The 16,803-nt window shown below is 38.1% G+C and overlaps 1 protein-coding gene across 4 annotated transcripts in view; it reads right to left on the reverse strand.

Moving 5' to 3' along the window:
• raw (NDT-like domain-containing protein raw) overlaps positions 1 to 16,803 on the reverse strand; it is a 28,110-nt gene that overhangs the window by 5,457 nt on the left and 5,850 nt on the right. Inside the window, exon 1 of one of the 4 annotated variants that reach the window (XM_090175034.1) lies at positions 14,338 to 14,490. The exons of 2 other annotated variants lie outside the window; for them this stretch is intronic. The gene's annotated coding sequence lies outside the window, so the exon portion shown is untranslated. Of the gene's footprint in view, positions 1 to 2,904; positions 3,370 to 14,337; positions 14,491 to 16,803 lie in introns of those variants that run through there. One more of the 4 variants, XM_090175033.1, reaches the window with a different exon arrangement.

Here is a 16,803-nt window from a genome sequence, read left to right on the forward strand (position 1 = left end):
AACTCTGATACGCGGTATCGGTAGAATTAAATCTATGACGATAATAACGGAAACGTAATACGATTTAACGCTGATTTATTAGATTTCTTTAAATCTTCTAAAAACATATTGATAATAATGTCACTAATGTCCGGCTAATTTGAGATGGAAAACGTTTGAATGGAGAAAAGTTTTCAATGTCAACGACAATGGAAGGGGTGGAATAAATGCATTTCCTTTTACATTTGTTTTTAAACTATACAGGAAGTAACTAGAAAATACAATCGTACTAATAATTAGAAATAACAGAATAAATGTTATATTGTAAACAAAAAAATGTTTATTAGTATTATTGGTAAAATTTCAGCCGAACAGGTCATATTATGAATTATTGGGGTAACATTGGGGGGAAAAAAGGTTCGTGATCCAGTTTGAGGTCAACCGCTCAAGGATATGAAACTTGCAGCGTATTTTCGCGACTTCCTCTTGGAAAAACAAGAACGATAACAAAACATTGTGAAACTCGAATTATTTTCATATAATCACGGTGTACGCGCTGCGAATGACAATTATTCGATTTGTTTTTAATGAAAATAAATATTTGAAGAGAGATAATTTTTAAGATAAAAATACTCCTAGTTCTGGAGGGTTAGAAAATCAATAGGTATTTCATCAAATTTCGAATTTTGGCGTACGTCATATCGAGAATGCGTTAATGTGAATTAAAATACAGATTATATCAACAAACACGTTTTAAGCTATATTTCGAAATATATTTCGGGTTGTAGCATAAGTAACATTAAGTATAAGTATGACAACTCCTATTTACCCTAATTTTTCAATGTTCGTCACGCTACCCTGACAGTCATTTTGAAAGCGAACAGGGTCTGACGATTTTCATATTTCGGAATTTCCGATTAGGCAAACTCACCGCGACCGACTAACGAAAATTGTTCAGTGTCATTCTTATGTTTATTATGTTACTTATGGTTATAGCTAGATGCGCCATACAAAGATCTGAAGGCATTCGAGTATTTCTATACTGCAAACGTTGGAGATACTCAAAAACAGGCCAATCTAGATTTATCAGTTTTTTCTATTTACGTTTTAAGAATTTTTATACTATATTAGCGCTAAGTGCTATTTTATAAATAAAAAAGCTAATGCAATTTCAGGACCTCAAGATGTTCGACATATCTTAAATTTCTTAATTACCATTAAGATCATAATTATAATAAGATAGGTTAAGAAATGTTCCACAGAAGGTTAAAGACGAATTTCACTATGCTTTCACTATTGTGTTAAACTCGTCTTTCGAAATGTTGGTCACTTAACCCCTATTGTGGTATAATTGAGGGTACGTTGTGAAACTCTCATCCGTTCATTTTGACTATTGGGGTTTCGTTTGAAACCCGGGAACCCGCGATCAGATGTCAAAAGTGACAGTAAGCCACTAATGCTTTGGAACAAAATGGTTCATTTCTTTTGTCCGGCTGGAGTGAGCTCCCTAAAAGTTTCTTTCTGAAAGGTCACTCAAAGCAATCACTTATACTAAAAACCAACCTTACCAGATACTGTTGTAAAAGGCCTTACGACCTTCATACGTCTATGCTTTTAATATCAGGTAAGGTTATTTCTGGTATAGTTGGGAAATACTTTGAAATTAATGAGGTTCTGGAAATGTATTGAGATAAAGCCGCACGATAAATCCGCGCCTATTTATTTTCAATTACATACGTTGTCAAGTGCGCGCGCGAGTGGCAATGTGGCATAAAAAAGCAAAGGTTGATTTAGCCCCCTAATGTAGTGCAGCGCCCCCTTTTATCCAAAAACATTTCAAAAACGCATTGCAAAAATACTATTTTTACGTGCAAATTGTTTAAGGACATCTGAGTTTTGTTCCATTCACAATCCAATCCCCTGAAATGTACAGGTTTAATCTTTCAATTATCTGTATTTTTATTTAGCAAACCAATTTTGAAGTTATCTTAAATAACAGAACATCGATATAAACACTTAAATATTTCACATGTCCGCATCTTAAGTACAGAGTTACTATAAATAGTTTATTCGTTTACACTTATAAATAGTTAATATGGTCTGAAGAGGGTTGCTATACGATAAAGTTATCAGGATTTTTCGTCTAGAAAACTAACTAGTATTTCTAATAAAATATCCCCATTGTAATTCCCCAAGACGCATTCAAATTGTTATCCTACGTCCAATGCCAATCCACATAGAGCAACGTAAACGATGGCATATTACGTTTAAATTACTCGCTTCATTAAGTGCGCGTTTAACGGTCATTTTAGTACGTCTACATAAGTAGGTTTTCCACAGTTCCACTACGTAAGCAGTTGCTCAATTCTTTCCCTACCCAAAGTTTTGAATACGCGGGGCTGAAGACGACGTAACGTTTCAATGGTTCGTTTGAAGGTTCCCCATACCCTCACCGAACGCGTATACAACCGGGTAATCTATGAGACAGCTAAAATAAGTTAGAAAAAACTCCCAATTCACTGCCAATTATAATCACAGTTTTGAACGGAGGTTTTTTCTAAGCACTAAACGTCTATTCATAGGCCTCGGCGAAGGATGAACTCCGAGACAAGCCTCTTGGGCTCGCGAGACCTTTAAAACAACTATGACTACAGTCGATGAATAAACGGTCTTATTTTTAGTTAAAAAAGTCTTACTCTAGCCCTCTTCCGAGCCTCTCAGACACCAACTAACGATAAACTAGTTGCGTAAGCGCTCCGAGCGAGAGCAAGGTTGAAAACAGGCGCTTTTAAAATATCTACTCCTCACAACACTCCGCCACTATCCCAAATTTAGTCGAAATTTATCAGTTTCTAATTTCAAAACTTTCTAAATATATTCCGAATACGTTTCAATTTATAGAACCGGGGTGAGAAAAAATCTTACCTCCGAGTCGAAGCCATTTTGCTAACGTTACAAAATAGAAGTCCCTTAGAGTGTTCAAAAAGTTTTTTTCGCGCTTTTTATTTTAAGATTTTTCGGGAGAGTCGCTAGTCACGTGGCCCGGTACTCTATTCTGGCGATGATCCACTATGTTATTTTTTTGTACGTAGCGTAAAACCAGTGAGCGCTATTAAACTCTGCAACGTTTTCATAGAAGCGTCATCTTGGTCCGCGAAAAAATTGTCACTTATTCAATATATTCCATGGATTTAATTAGGATATTCTAAGAACGGATTTCTCCCAATTGCGGCTGTTTTAAAAAACTAACACTCGCGAAATGAGTAAACCCTTCCGAAATGAGCTTTATCACGACCGATACGCGTCTCAGTTTAAAGGCTAAAACTAAAAATGACGTTAGTTCGTCAACGTTGAAGGCTTTATAAACTCGGGGTAGTGCGGCGGTTTACTCCACTCAGCGCGGTTCGCGTAGACTCCGCAAACTGCCAATGATGTGATATTTTCCCCCTGGCAGCGAGGGACGCAAAAATCCGCTCGTACCCTCCCCGGTGTTCGCCTTCGCTTTGAAAAACGACTACATAACTGGTTTTAAAGGAACTAGGCCTTATACCGGGTAGAAATAAGAGGGAAGCCACACACCGTTTTTCTAGCTGCGAATTTATTAAAAGAAAAAACGTATAAAGAAAAATGAAGGAGGAGGGGGGCACGTCTCGCCGCCCTGCAATAATACGGTGGACGTTATCGAAACGGGTACGCGCTAGTTGCGGAAAATCGCGTCCAAATATCCGCGGAAAACTTTGCCATCCACCCACGGTCCGCGTGGGCTCCGCTCGTGATGCGAAAATGTCGAGCGATTTGCGATCTACCTACGTCCAACCGCGTTTATTTAATTTTTTTTTCATTTCATATTCCCCGGGCGCTAATTATCGAAGTTGTTATAACATTTGATATATTATTTTCTATTTATTTTTAAATTTGCCAACTTCGTTTATTCAGCTAGCGCGCTTCTTAGCGTAAACTGAAATGTTCTAATTCAACCGAAATATGTTTTGCGTATTTTTGTTTATAATTATAGAAATGCCAATTTGAAGTGTAGAATTGGGACTAACGTCGTTAAAGTACGTCATGCAGATGCTTTATTTGGAAATTTGACACGTTTTTCAATCTACCATTTTTGCAAGTGTCTCCATTCCCCAAAAAGACACGCGATTTTAAACGTTCCTACAGGGCATACGTTTATAATTATGTGATAATGTGAAAGGTAATTAAGTGTATTAGTACCCTATCTTCCGCGTGATACAAAAATCATTATTACTATTTCCCTCTAACGGCAGTTTTCGAAAGCTTTTAAGTGGACAATCATGGTGAAGCGGACGCTATTTTAACAGGGTTGCCATGCTTGTAATGCAATTTTTGTTTTGTTAACAAATGAGCTATTGGCGACCAAAACGTGTTTAGGTGGCCTAACGGTTCTAGCTTCTCCGAGGTAGCGCCTATGATCTCGCGTCTGCTACAGACCAATTAATGTCATAACAACGGTTTTTCTGAAATAAATTTATCAAAATGTAAGCAAACGATGCAAAAATTATATTAAAATGCAAGTATCATTATTTATAAAGTCAAATTTTAGAATCACGATGAGGAAAAACTAATAGCCGAGGGGTAAGACAGTCTCAGATAATCTGTACATCGAGTTCGTGCATTTAGCACTGTTAAAGGTACATATTTTCAAGAGTTCGCGAGTTCCATTTAGCACTGTCAAAGGTACGGCAGTGTACACCGAGTTCGCAGAGTGTCTTACCCCTCGCTAATAGCATCTGCTTTAGCGGCAAACTATCTAGCTTTCAATGGCTAGCTCAAAGGGGCGTAGCGATAGTTTTCGGTTGCAAAATAATACTTAATACTTATTTTCTATGATAAATAAATAAATAGTTGATTTTATAAAAAAAAAAGTGGTCTTGCCCAACTAGTTAAAATGATAATCTTACATCACAAGACCCAGCTTTAATAGTATATTCTTCACACGAGCGATTTGCATGCGCGCTCGAAAAAGCTATATTCCTCGCGAGTGTAACGTGCGCTCGTAAACTTGTAAATGTAAGAGACTCTGACGTTAGAGCCACATTTAAACACAACGGCCATGTTACTTTATAAAAAGAACTATTAGAACCAAGAACGTATTGAAGTTACTAAGAATATTGGACAACAGGATTCTGATTCCCATCCTCGCAGCCTTTGTAGCTTAAATTCGTCTTCTTTCCCATTCAAGTTTGCTATATGGTGTCACCTTGAATGCAGACGAACTTTCTCCACAAAAGCTGTGAGGAACTGAGGATGGTACCAGGGGTTAATTCTATGTTGAAATATTCTTAGTAACTTCAATACATTCTTGTTAGAACGAATAATGCGGGGCAACTCTTAAAATAACACATTTTTACTAAGAGCCTATTCTGGAATGACCAGTTGGACAAATGTGACAAAATATTAGGTAGTTTTGTTAAGCTATCTCAACCAACCATTACAATTTATAGTTTTAAAAAATATTATGACGTAACCAGTTTTACCGATGTTCCAATATATTGAAATATTATTATCATGTTTGAAAACTATTTAAAATCGGTGATATTTAATCTTGTTTCTTCTTACAAAAAAAATTATGGTACTTAGCGTATCTTGATCATGTTTATTTCGTTGCTTTGTCTACGCGCTCCCCGTACACGTTTCATAACGCACAGGTTTAATCTCTCTATTGAGGTTATTTATTTTAATCTAAAAGAACTACAATTTGGGCCCTTCATAATTTATCTGCTCTTATTTGCTGCTATCTAGAACATTTCTAGTCACGTCTACGACGAAAACAAAATTCCAATTTCACTTTAATTTGCAACCGCAATCAAGTCAAACAACAAAGTCGAAACATCAACTCGCCATATTTGCATTTAACACGCGTTCAAGTGGCCAATACCATAAGTTTATAATTATATCCCTTAAGGTTGTCGGTTTAGTCGAAATAATTATTAATTATATGATGGCTATATCATCACTACGAAAACGAGACACAGATAGCGAATTAGGCTTACTGACTTAGTCTTAAGTCCATCGAAAATGTAGGGTCATTCTAGAAGTTGTCCTAAAATTTAACTCGCGAAAGACAGAGAACAGACTCTTAAATAAAACATCTTCAAGGAAATCGCCAAGAAGTAGTATTTCCGAGAGCTAGGACCTGCAAGTTACTGTTTATATAGTCCTTGTTGAAATAATGGAAACTTTTCACCAGAAACAGAACGTCGTATCAAAAAAGCAACCTGATTAAATGGAAACACTTGTTGCATACCGTACAGGTGAAAAGATTCCATTATTTCAACAAGCACTATATAAACCGTACCTTGAAGGTCATGGCTCTCGGAAATAGTACTTCTTGGTGATTTCATTGAAGATGTTTTATCGAAGGGCCTATTAAATTAGAAAAGCTCTTTCAATTCAAATAAACATTTGTTTTGTATTTTTTATTTATTATTTTTTAAAAAGAACAAATGGTGTCAGCCAGAGGCCTTAGCCACCAAAGATTTTTATATCAATTTGAGAAAATAGCTATCATGTTAAAATATCCAGTAACAGACTATTTTTGCAAATATTAATTTCAAAAGTCACATCAGCGTAAAACGCAACATAATCTTAGTGAAAATAGCGAAGGTGTTTGAAATATCCTGGAACGTGTTTGTAAAAATCTCATTGAAGTTCGCAGAAACCGGCATGTTTAATAAGACAGATGTCCAGGCCTGACAAGAGACGGGGAAAGCCGGTACAAATTTCCGGGGCCCGTACAGCTTGGGGGGGGGGGGGGGCGCGTTTGAACCCTTCTTTTAGGCTTCTATCACGAAACTTTGATATTTCCAGAAATAAAATATCGATTGGGGCCCGGAAATATGGGTTTACCGGGGCCCGAACCCGCTCTCGATGGCCCTGCAGATATCGCTTCTTAGCGGGTGGTCTTAATTATTAAGGATTGTTCACATAGGAAAACAATATTCGCGTATTTATTAAACTTAATCGTATAACCACTAAACAACTGTACCCACGCGTCAGTGTATTTGGAATATGATTAATTCGAAGATGCGATATGATCCCGAATAAATAAAAAGAAGTGCCTAACAAACGGACGCAATAAATTATCGAAACATCATCTCAGCCTCGATACGAAATTATATGCCAAGATAGCAACTAGGCAAGATAAAAGATTGTTGTTTATGAAACCAAGGATGTGTTCAGGTTTGCGGAGAATATGCAACTGCAAACGATAGACTATTTTCACGATTCCCCGAAGATATACTCCGCCTACAGGGAGAGAGAACCGGGAGAAAGGAGGGCAGGTTACTCGGGGAAAGGCTTAGGGGTGGTTTTCTCCCGGGAATCATGATGGGAACCGGGTGCTACCCGCGTATTCTCTGTTCACTGGCAAACATTCTTGATAAGGCTTAATATATCCCCCGCAGTGCCTTTAAAATCTATAGAAATCCTTTTAAATTTATGGTTCTGTTATACGGTCCTTATTCGCGTAATCTCGTTGGAGCTTAGACGAAATGTTCGGTTTCTCTTCGTATAGTTACCCGGGAATCTCGATGCAATAAACAATTGAAGTGGCCATTATCAGCTCATTTAGATCTCCGTCGAATCATGGGCGTATTCGCGTTAATAAGAAAGGCCTACGCCAGTCTATGATTATGAAAAAGAAACAGTTGTTGTCAGGAACTTCTTCCTCGCGCAAGTTATTCAGGGTCAAAGAACTATATTTATTAAATGGCAGTTTACGTTTGGTTGTGACGGGAAAGTAAGGTTTGGTTATAATAGATTAACTAATTGAACCCTCGCAGAAATGAAATAGGAGACCTACACGGTAGCACAGCCCTCATTGATTGTATACATACAAAATTGTATTTAGTCAGTAATTATTGAAGGGTCAAAAATTACAGGTAATAGAGAAATGTGGTTGTATAAATTTAGTGAAGGGAATGCTCTGATTCGAGTTATTTAAGTTGCCAATGTTACAACATGAACGTTTTGGCAATATCAGTTCTTCTGGGGCTAAACTGTTGTTCATTTCAGAATTACTTACCATTAGCCTTTTTTTTAAATTTTATTACTGTCGCTTCATATGTATATTTTTTTTGTGAAATTCTGTTTTTTTTTTTTCGTTTTTCGGGCACTATCATTGTATCAATTAATATTAATGTAAATAGTTTATTTTGTTTCGAGCGTTATAGTATCTTTTGTATCGCGTATCAGGGCCCAATAAGTGTACAGCTTTTTTATCCTGAATTAAAACATTATTATTAAAAGTCTCTTTTTCAAGCTAGCTCATGAATATTGTCCAAGCATTAAAATCGAATCAGTGAAATATTTTAATTCGAAATTTTTCAATTATCTTTTAGAATATTAAAAAATTATAAAAACATTCATGTAGTGAAATTCCAACAGCAGTAATAATGAACAATAGCGGAAACATCCGTTACGTACGCCATTAAGGAAGTCTTAAGGTCAGTATTCCGGGCTCGGACTGGTACGCGTTAAGCAACCAGGCGCATCGAGACGTTCAATACGTGCTTCACTCGGTCAAACCCCTGCTAATGATTAAAATCTGAATTCTTCGTAATACGTCCCGAATACGAATAATATTCGTGGCGAAAGCGACGAGACCTTCAAAAATCCACGACTAAAAATTGAATCCCGGGCCGCGATGTCGAAAGAATGCGGCAAAAAACGGTCTCTTGACCTTTTAAACGCGTAAATCTGATACGAAATTGGTGGAGGAGGCCACGCAGAACCCAGGGGTTCCTCGAAAACCATTTTGGTTGGAGTGTGGAGGACGGCCAAGGAAAGGCCTCTCGCGCGGCTTCCGCGGTCTATATAAGGAATCCGAAATCTCCGGCAGAGGCGCTGTTACGTAGATATAAATTATAATAAAACTTGAGTAGGCCCGTCACTCGCTTTCCTTTAATAAGCCCGTGTGTTTGCGCGACCATGTTTTTACCCACGCTCCGAAACGAGTAATTCTCGTAAGTATTTCGTCGTTCGTCAAACAGAGCGGAGAGGCGTGCGAGTGGCGAACAATTATGTATTTTCTTAATATCTGACGCTGTATTTGACACGGGCTTGGCTTTGGTATCGCGACTGAGCGCGGGATGGCACGACCCACCACCGAAAATCCCTGCCTCCGTACAACCTATAGAGATTGAGGGCTTCGAACCTTTTAGGACACGGAGCCCCCGGTCCAAGGCCTCAGTTCTTTACTCCGGGGAAATATTTGCACGACTCAGAGTTAGTCCAGAGTGAAGAATTTAGCAAACTGGTGCTAGTAGATTATTCATATACTGCGGGAGGAAAATCGTCCGTATCGAAGCTGCATTACAGATGCTAAACAAGTTGTTTACCACGTGTTCCCCTATCACATCTGTATTGTGTACGTGCTGTTCTACCTACACAGAGATGAGTTTCCATAAAGTTTAACACGCAATCGTCAATGTATGGGGAGTAATTAGACTTTTCAGTGTACAACAGCCAGAAGTTCGTAAACTACTGCATTACCGTCTTCTAACGATTTGCAAAAATCACAAAATAAGCCTTTGCCTCAAGGATCGAACAATGGCCTAAAAACTCCCCCGGGCTAAGACCGAAGGTTTAAAAATGTTCGGCACTCTCGATTCTGATGGGCCCTGAAAGGATCGAAGAAGGGTCTAAAAAGTAAAAACTCCCTCGGGTCGAGTAGAGGGTTTAAAAATAATCGAGGCTCGGTTCGATCCTTGCAGTTTGCTTAATAAATGAAGTACGGTTTTTCACTAGGAGACATCAAAATCTATTTGGTATTATTTGGTTTTTGGGGTTTCCCTACGCTAAAGACAGTTTTCAAATTAGGATCGAGATACGCGCAATTACCCCATCGAATGTGTCAAAAGTAGAAGAGCGTTCACCTTCTGTTTGCCGCGCGAGATGGGGAAATCCCTGCAGAGATAAGCCTGTCACTCCCGAGCTGTTGGCCAAACAACGAAAATCCAAATCGGACAAATCTTTTTGCGTCGTGTGTGCGTGCCTGTGAATGCGGAGATTTGATTTTTGCTTTTTGCCGACGCTATTACGTCAATGGATGCGTTTTGGAACGCCCAGCAAAGCCAACTGGCCATTTTCAGCGACTGGGGTTAAACCAGTTTCGTAATAAAACGAAAACGTTAACTGTTTCGTTCGAGGGTCCGACATTTGTAAATTTTGTATGCGGAATTTTGAATGTCAAAGTTATTTCAGAAATCAGAAACTGATTTTGAGATTTTAGAGCACGATTTTCTTGTTGATTTCTGGTTTTTTAGACTGATTTTGAGATTTTAGCGCACGATTTTCTTTTTGATTTTGAGATTTTAGCGCACGATTTTCTTTTTGATTTTGAGATTTTAGCGCACGATTTTCTTTTTGATTTTGAGATTTTAGCGCACGATTTTCTTTTTGATTTTGAGATTTTAGCGCACGATTTTCTTTTTGATTTTGAGATTTTAGAGCACGATTTTCTTTTTGATTTCTGGTTTTTTAGACTAATTTTGAGATTTTAGAGCACGATTCTCTTGTTGATTTCTGGTTTTTTAGACTGATTTTGAGATTTTAGCGCACGATTTTCTTTTTGATTTTGAGATTTTAGCGCACGATTTTCTTTTTGATTTTGAGATTTTAGCGCACGATTTTCTTTTTGATTTTGAGATTTTAGAGCACGATTTTCTTTTTGATTTCTGGTTTTTTAGACTAATTTTGAGATTTTAGAGCACGATTCTCTTGTTGATTTCTGGTTTTTTAGACTGATTTTGAGATTTTAAAGCACGATTTTCTTGTTGATTTCTGGTTTTTTAGATTGATTTTGAGATTTAGGAACTGATTTTCGTCCAGATTTCCATTTTTCTAATATCATTTTTCAATAGAGTGTCAGCGGAGTTTTCGACACTAATTTTGAATAATCGTTAGAGCTAAGGGGCGCAATAAGCGAGGAAATTGTGTCGCCAAAAATAGTTTAATAAGGATTTATGGGGCGCAAAATGATAAGGTTTGCTGGACCTGACTTAAAAAAGCTGGGCATGCCTGTTTGAACATATTCGACATTTTCAAAGGCTATTCTAATAAGTTAGAATAAAAAACGGGCTCGGGACCCGATGAAACAATAATTCTAGGGAACCCAAGAGAGCGGTTATTACTGGAGAAAAATATACAATTCCGGGAAATTTCAGAGGAGCTTACATGCACTTCCTAAAAATCTGTAAACCGATAAGTAACTGAGTACAGCCTTTGGTAATGCGAGTAATCAGCTAGTATAGTCAAAGCTACATGCTTGTACACCGTTTACGGGGAGTGGTCAGACCCTCTCGCAAGAAGGGTTCAAATCCGGACCTTTTAGGCAGGGCCGCGCAGAATCTCCGCTAAAAAAGGGCCCACAAGTATGCTTTTTAAGGGCCCTCCCCTCTTGGATATTTGAATGATAAGGGCCCGCGATGATATAATTTGTCCCGGGACCCGAAATATCTCTGCACGACCCTGCTTTCAGGTTGCACTGGCCCAGGTAGGTCCGTCCCATCTATCATCTGGTCTAATTTAGTCCAATATTTAATTGCACCTTTCTTAATTGTTAAGTACGCGCTCCTTCCAGTGTTTCCGCGACGTGATAGATCATCAATTAAAAGAACGACATCTACTTGTTCCTAATATAATTATTTATGTCTTCGTAAACATGCAATATATTGGGGAGGCGTCCTTGTTGTAATGAGAGGGAAAAGGACGATACAAACCGCGCGTGATAATAGTAGGGTTAAGCCAGTACCGGAATACGGCACGAAAACGTGTAAGTGTGTACACATAGTTACTCCTATAAGATCCCCCTAGACGTTTCCAGGCGCTGACTTAACCTCCGTAATGAGCGAGCCCCAATTCTGATCTCGTTTCGCTGCCCACATCCAGCTCAAATCGCCGGCGATAAATTCTGAAAAGGGCGTCCACGTACCATGCCACCGCCGCATCGCGTCCAACAGACAGACTGTCTTCGCGGATCTCTTAAAAAGGGCAAACGAAAGCAAATTTAAATTCTCCGCGCAAATATTCCGCATACTGTACGCCCACTTCGACAAAGGTTACGTTCTTATCTCCGCCATTGCGCGTAAACACTTTCAAATACCGCCAACGGCTAATATTTGAATACCAAGGTTTTCCGAGAAGTTTGGTCAAGATGGCGGTCATGGTCACACACTCCGTCTTACTCTGCACAGATATGGTGTCAAGTGAATGATAACTATTTCTAAAAAACGAGATTTTAAAGATTCACGACATTTCGAATTCCGAACGTCAATTCATTTGAGAAATAGGTTCGACTGATATTTTAGGTAACTGTGACTTACTAGCAACGATAAAAGTACCCAAAGAATGTTAAAATCCCGGATGAAATTGTGCAGTAAAGGCTTCCTCTAAGGTTTAAACCGTTTAAAGGGGAGTTTGGCTAAGTAGCTACCATGGCCAAAAGGCAGGGCATAGTCAGCGGCGGAGGAATAGGGCATCAGGGGTACAGGGGTAAATTCCCAGATTTCAGTCCCGGGGTACAATGTATTTGTACCGCCTCGCCCCCAAAAATTGTTCTACCAAAATATAATACAATTATAAGTTTGATAATATATAATATAGTATAACATAAGTTTATAATAAAGTCAGAATCCATAATAAGCTTTCATGTAGACTGCATTAACCTCGTATAAGCATTTTAAAATTTTCGCGGCTACGATGCGAGTGCCATCTTTAGTTGTGTACGGTTATAAAAATAATGTTTTTGACCGGACGTTAGGAGTCTGCCTGTTCATAGAAGATTCAGTGATTGTTACTTGTTAGTAAACTTTGGTCACTGTGTTCAGTTTTCTTTCATTGTGTGTCTAAATTTAGATGTACCTCAAGTTAGCTATACCAAAAGTGGATATTAAAACCAAAAGTATACTTTGATATTCGAATCCAGCCTTTGACCGTACACCTCTTGTAATCTGAGGCCTCCCCTTTATCCCTATTGGAACTAACCAATCAGGCTTTAGCTTTCTCACGTCATATGTGTGTTTTTTTTTTCGAAATAGTACGATCCGACACTAGCGATCCCAGCGTAGATTCTTTGCAATATCGCCCGTTTGAAATTCAAACGGGCGATATTGCAAAGGCTTAGATAAAGTTATTCAAACTTTGAATAACTTTATCTAAGCCTTTGCTATTTGACGTTATGAGTTATGACTGCCCTAGTTTCAAAAGTTTGTAGTCCTACATCACGAAAATCTTTAAAAACTGTAAAAGTGTTACATTGAGTTTGCTGATTTTTGCAATCCGAAATTTTCTTCCGCGGAATTAATTAAATTAATTTCGCGAATCGAAATTCTACCTACAGTAACCGACAACGAAATAATTCTTGAAAAGTAAGACACGTGACCAATAGTTTTAAAAAATAAAATTGTAAATAAAATAAAAATATTGTTAATTCCCTAAAGATTAAATTTATATATTAACTCCGATTCAATACGAATTTAAATTTAAAGGCGATTTAGTTTTTCTTTAATTATCCTAGGACTAGGAAGCAAAATCTATCGGCTCTATATTTTAAAGCCTATTTTCGCATGTTCCTGCGCGATGACCGTCAATAGTGAATGGATCTCTCAGGTGACGAAGTATACTTTTTGTTTTAATATCCACTTTTGGCTCTACTAAGAAGAAATCTGCGCGCAGTCTTCACGGGAAAAAATATTCTAAATCATAGTAGCAATGGAGGCCACCAGGAGGCGTATGATATTCCTTACGTTTCCCTTCATATTGGGGCGTTTGATATCCAACTAAATTGCCTTTGATTCTGAGGGACCTTATTATAAACTTGTGATTATAATAATATATTATTTACAATTATATAAATTATGGAACTACCTTATGAATATGATTTAATTAGATATTGAAAAAAACTAGCAGCTGTACAATATTAATTACAACCAAAAAACTTAAATTTTCAGCGTTTTTGGCTTAAAAAAACACGATTTCTGCTCCGGTTTTTACATTTAATAATAATATAATAATTTCTTTGGCCACCACTGCATAACATGAAGTGCAAGCTCGCTATATAATATTAACAAGAACAAACGCATAGGCGTCAGCAAAATCTAAGGTTACCAGAGATATTATTCCTCTAACGTGAATATTAAAGTGTTTATTCAATAGCCTTTTACTCAGATTATAAGCTTTTTAAAAATACCGGAAAAAAGTCAACAAAAACACTATAATATAATGAAATTAATGCATTAAGAAATTTAATCCCAGCGAACGAAAATGAATCACTTCATTTTAAAAATTGCGGATACTGGTTTTCAAAAACCTCTTAAAAATAAAACTTACTTAAAAATAATAGCTCGTAACGACCGCTTTTCTCAGGGCATCACATTTGGTGGGAATGGCTTGGCGCCCACACAAGTCGGCGTTGGACGTAATAACCCGCAGTCAACAAAGGATTGGTAAAACGCGTCCCACAGAAACACCTTAACTCTTGACGCCTTACGTTGGATCTAATAAAAACGATTTTCCAATATAAGGGCGAGCGCGTCTTCCAACGATGTACCGTAATGTCCTGGGCGTTCACCGGTTTAGGACGAGGGGCCTGCGCGACGATTCGGAAGCTAAACCTCGGGTCTCCGACCCAGTGACTCGAAATAATACAGTAGGCCTTTGCGCGACGGTGTCCCGCTGCCTACAAACGCAGTCTCAGTTCGAGGCGCTTCTATCTTTATTTTGACATGGCTCCAACAGATAGTCTTTGCCCATTAAAGCGACTACATAGCGCACGGAAACCCTAGTTTCTTTCCTGATGACAAAGAAACGAAACACTACAGCATTTGGAAGCCAAATCAGAAACCGCCAAACAATAATTTTAGATTTTTGCTTTAGCGACACGCGATCTCTTTTTGGAAAAACGACGTTGAGAAGGTTTAAGCCACTAACTATTTATAAGAACGTACAGGGCATGTCTAGGAACAAAAACCTAAACCTTTTTTTATAATTATTCGTATGATTCTGTTGCTAAAAGCGGAAATAATGATTCGATATAATATAAAGACATAAAAATTACGAGAAAAGTGTTCATTTAGATTTAAATTGTTTAATTATTTGCTTCTCCCTCTCCTATATATTGCTAAAAAATAAAAGTAAAAAATTAATTAAAGTACATTAACATTTATAAATTTCACCAAATGTTCATGGCCAAAGTTTCAAAATAAACTGGTATTGGAAGTAACAAAATGCCCTCAATATTGATGGACAGCAGCACTTGAGACTTTATACACGATGGTTTATTTACAGATGTCTAAACAATTTCGGAGGTTTTTTGCCATTAGTTCAATGAGGTCAGGCTAATGTAAGAAAGGGAACGCGTTCTCATTTTGAGGTAACTGTTGCCGCAATGCCACGCCCGACCCCCCTTTTCTAACAACAGTGCCACGTGCGAAATATTACTACAGTTGAACAAAGAAACTCGCTATACTACTTTACCATAAGTATCTTACTTATACGAGTCTACCCAAACGCTTTCTATGTAAATCGACGATTCTTGAATTCGTAAATATGGCAGGATTATTCGGTTTCATAACTGGACGCAAAAAGAAACGAAGCAGAGTCAGCTTTCTTTGTCGGCGTACCATCTGGGTTTCGAGAGCCGAGTGCCCTTCTTCGTTATAATACTCATATTTTCTTAATAAATAAACATTTAACGCGCATCGAATGATGTCGGAACCGCGAGAAAAGCTCCCTCGTCCCCGGCTCCCTCCCAAAAATAAGAAAGCCAAAATTAAAACAAAAAAAAACTCCGCCGCGGAAGTCTCAAAATAGAAAAAGGAATATGAAAAAACGGCAGGGAAAGAACGAAGGGGAGCATCTAGGAAGCGAACTTACAGCCTCATCATCGTGAGGAATATTCGTTATTCCAGAGGTCGAAGTACAAAATGATTGTCGTAGAGAAACCGCTTCTCGGTTCACTTCCTTCGACAAGTCCGGGATATCTTATACAATAACCACATCCGTTTTACGGAATCTTCGTAATGTTCCTTTTATCACGCGGAACGAATCGCTGACTTTTCTTCAACGTCACCCGTATCTTCTACTCGATGTAATAGGGATATGTTTCATAACGATAGGAAAATGGAAGCGCGATGCAAATACGTTTCCTCGAGGAAGTTAGGAAGTCAGACTACTAATTGTTGGTAAGCTACAGACAGCTTGACGATGAATCGAGGGAGGGAAATTTCTCGACTTTAATACTTAAGAGATGAATCGGAAACTACGCTGTTAAGAAATGTGGGATTTTGCAGCAGGATGTAAAGGTTTTTCCCCTTCCAAGTTCGTCAGTGCAGAATTGACGCGCTGCTCAAAACGAACCAGATGTTCGATGTTCATTCGTCGAATGTACTCGCGTGATACACCGATTGAAAACGGGCAGAAGAAGTATTCATTGTAGTTGCTAAATAGTGGTGCAAGCGCGTTTGTCTGAACTATTAACGTTTTCAGAGAATGAGGTCATGATCAGCGGAGCAACGCTTTTGTCTAGAAAATATCGTAAACAACGCGAAACATGTTTTTTCATCCAGCTTATTTCTCACTATCTTCATAATTAAAAGGGGCGAGTACCACCACCTTGGAGGCTTTCGAGTGACTGAAGGTGTTACGGGAGTCCATTACGCGGAATACCAAGAGGACATAAGGATTTTTCAAGGCATTTACTATAGACAGAATAACGAATTTCATACAGGGAAACAAAAGTTTAAAGTTTTTAGATGTTATAATTTAGTGCTTTTATTTCTGCGAGATGGTCCAAAT

This window comes from Leiobunum rupestre, chromosome 5 (genome assembly GCF_980474605.1).
Source record: "Leiobunum rupestre chromosome 5, qqLeiRupe1.1.hap1, whole genome shotgun sequence".
Taxonomy (NCBI): Eukaryota; Metazoa; Arthropoda; class Arachnida; order Opiliones; family Sclerosomatidae; genus Leiobunum; species Leiobunum rupestre.